Source organism: Thalassophryne amazonica, chromosome 20, assembly GCF_902500255.1.
Source record: "Thalassophryne amazonica chromosome 20, fThaAma1.1, whole genome shotgun sequence".
Classification (NCBI taxonomy): domain Eukaryota; kingdom Metazoa; phylum Chordata; class Actinopteri; order Batrachoidiformes; family Batrachoididae; genus Thalassophryne; species Thalassophryne amazonica.
This window is the reverse complement of record NC_047122.1, coordinates 3638416-3641465: the sequence shown is the minus strand read 5'-3', so window position 1 is coordinate 3641465 and position 3050 is coordinate 3638416. Positions and strand designations below refer to the sequence as shown.

At 38.9% G+C, this 3050-nt stretch overlaps 1 long non-coding RNA gene across 1 annotated transcript; it reads right to left on the bottom strand.

The window, feature by feature from the left end:
- Positions 1–1136: 1136 nt before the first annotated feature.
- On the bottom strand, positions 1137–2751 carry LOC117501257. The gene is made up of 3 exons (XR_004557984.1): positions 2654–2751; positions 1596–1725; positions 1137–1168 (listed from the first exon to the last, which is right to left on the bottom strand). It is a non-coding gene; the product is annotated as an uncharacterized LOC117501257 (long non-coding RNA).
- Between the last annotated feature and the right edge of the window lie 299 nt (positions 2752–3050).

Below are 3050 nucleotides of genomic sequence, written 5' to 3'. Positions count from 1 at the left end.
CAGCACTTCATTATTCAGGTCTGATCAGAGCTGACAGCGATGATGCTTTAAAAGTTTAAAATCATCACAGCCCTTCATTATTCAGGTCTGATCACAGCTTGACAGCGATGGTGGTTTAAAAATTTAAATCATCACAGCATTTCTGTGTGATCAGAGCGCAACACCACCATCCTCTGAGAAACACACCTGGAGCAGGAAAACCACCAAGGGACTAGCCTTAAATTGCTACGTTTCCAGCCACGACAAGGAACTAAAATATTTCCAGACGTCATTTTCCAAAATCAGGAGTCAGGTCAGACTTTACATTTACTCCATGTGTGAACGAAACAGTCTGTTTGCATGAGGACTGCTGGTTTCAGCCAATTAGTGGCCAGCATTGATGGACATATTTAGATTTATGAGTAAATTACAAGAAACGTGTGTCAACAATCACATAACTTACCTACAACTTATATCCCACATGTGCGGGATGCATGAGTCACACACTGACATCTGCTGAAAATTTGCAGCGTGCCCAAAATTCTTTGAAGAGCTCAGCGTATTATATATACGCACATCACATATGTATGATTATATGTATATCAGCGAGCTTCAACGTGCTCTTAACTTAGAAAAAAACTTACCCATAACTTATGAGACGTAGCATTTTTTAATACTGTTGGCATACGCTGGCTAAATCATCAAGGTGTGACAGGGCCTTGACACGATGTCATCCTCAGATCAGGTCTAGAATTCACTGCGCCCTCTGGTGAGTGAAAGCTGTACTGCATGTCCACCTCCTTTCAACCAACAAATAAATCTGAATTACAATTAAATTTCAATTTATTTTCATTTATATAGTGCCAAATCACAACAAAGCTGCCTCAAGGTGCTTCACACAAGAAAGGTCTAACCTTACCAACCCCCAGAGCAAGAACACAGGTGACAGTGGGAAGAAAAAACTCTGTGATGATTTGAGGAAGAAACCTCAAGCAGAACAGACTCAAAGGGGCGACCCTCTGCTTGGGCCATGATACAGACACAATTTACAATACGAATATACACAAAATTTTGGGAAGCAATCATATCGTGAAATTAGATATTATGATATTGTGAGTATATACATTTTCTCCCCTAATATTAAGTGCTGGTGGTACTGTTTAGCTAGCACTGTCTTCTGCTCTGCAGACTGCACACACACACACACACACACACACACACACACACACACACACACACACACACACACACACACACACACACAGAGTTAAGAAAAGAAAACCATCTTTGTGACATCAGCTGAACATGTGACCTGTTTGACCATACTGCAGTATTCATTATGAACTAATCTGATCATTAGAATTTAGCAATAAAAAGCATTTTCAAAACACCTCTATTTCATTCATCCAGGAAATCCACACTTTGTGTACAATCACAGCGCACCGTCAGCACTTACAAATTGGACAATCTTCGTTTATGAATTCTCACGCTTGTCTTTACTTAGGGATTGGAAGTACGGAAGCATATTGTATGGAAGTTGGATTAAAAAGTACAGGATCAGGGGTCTATTTTTTTTTTTTCTGCAGTGATTGCAATGTGTTTCTGTAGATCAGAACCTGCTCTGTGTCAGCAGTGTGCCCCCTTTTGGCTGGGGCTGTTGCCATATGTCCCAGTATATCCAAACGGGTTGCACAGTCCTCCAGTACAGCTGCCAGGCAGAGACTCTCCATCCGGGAGACAGTCATCCTGCAGAGACAAGGTTCACACAACAACACGGCTATCAGGCCTGATAGCATCTGCTTGTGGTGCAAATGTGGTGAGAATCCGTGCAGTAGTTTTGACATAATCCTTCAAAGGCTGAATAAAGTGAAATCCTGAGTCAGAATCTGGATCACTTCCAAAATGTTATGGAGTCTTCCATGGCCTAATATCTATCTGTGGTGCAAATTTCATCAAAATCCATGCAGTAGTTTTGACACAATTCTGCTAACAGACAGACAGACAAATAAATAAATGTTGATGATTTTGTTATGCCTTTTTCCACCAACACTAGTTTCCAATTCCACAAAATTTTACCTTGAAAAAAATTTTCAAGGTCAAAGTCCTGTTAATCAGCAGGAGACCACTGATGTGTGCAGTAAATTTTGTGTCATCACACCTTAAAACATTGATGCTACTAAAAATTTAAGCAATGAAAAATTCTCCAAATTTTTTCACGACATTTTTTCAAACCAAATGCTGGAGTATAACCTGCAGGACATCACTCATGTGTTCAGTGGATTTGGTGATACCACACCTTCTTACAATGAATTTATTGAATATTTTTCTGGCATCTCTTCGTTTTTGCACTTTGTAGACGGTCCCTAAGCTTCCGTTTCTCTGCCGTCTGCTCGTTCAGATCAGTGTTATTTTTCCAGCTCAGAGGACGGCTCATATGGCTAAAAAGAAGATTGTAGTTTGTCTACCTTCCTGAGGTTAGAAACTAGTGTTGTTTGCATTTCTACAACGTTTCTGAGCTGTGAACTTTGAATCTGTGAATATCTTTCTAACTTTACCGAAGTAACACGAATTAGGAGTTCAATGTTTTGCATGTTTTTAAGGGAAAGACGTAGGGAACGCTGTTCCCAAGCAAAGAAAAAACAAGCAATCGCACACACACAAAAGAAAGACTTACATGACCCACTGTAGCTCAGTCAACTCCAAATGAAGCTTTTAACAATCTGTTAGCTCTATGCTAACGTTCGGCTTCATGACAAATAATGATAACGAAGCACTGTGTCGAACCTTGATGAACCCATTGAACCAGTATGAGCCAAAAATTAAATAACAAAATATTTATAAAATACAATAATAATAATAATAATTTTTAAAAAAAACGTCAATGATGACTTAGCACTGTGTCGAACCTTGATGAACCCATTGAACCAGTATGAGCCAAAAATTAAATAACAAAATATTTATAAAATACAATAATAATAATTTAACTAAAAACGTCAATGATGACTAAGCACTGTGTCGAACCTTGATGAACCCATTGAACCAGCATGAGCCAAAAATTAAATAACAACAAA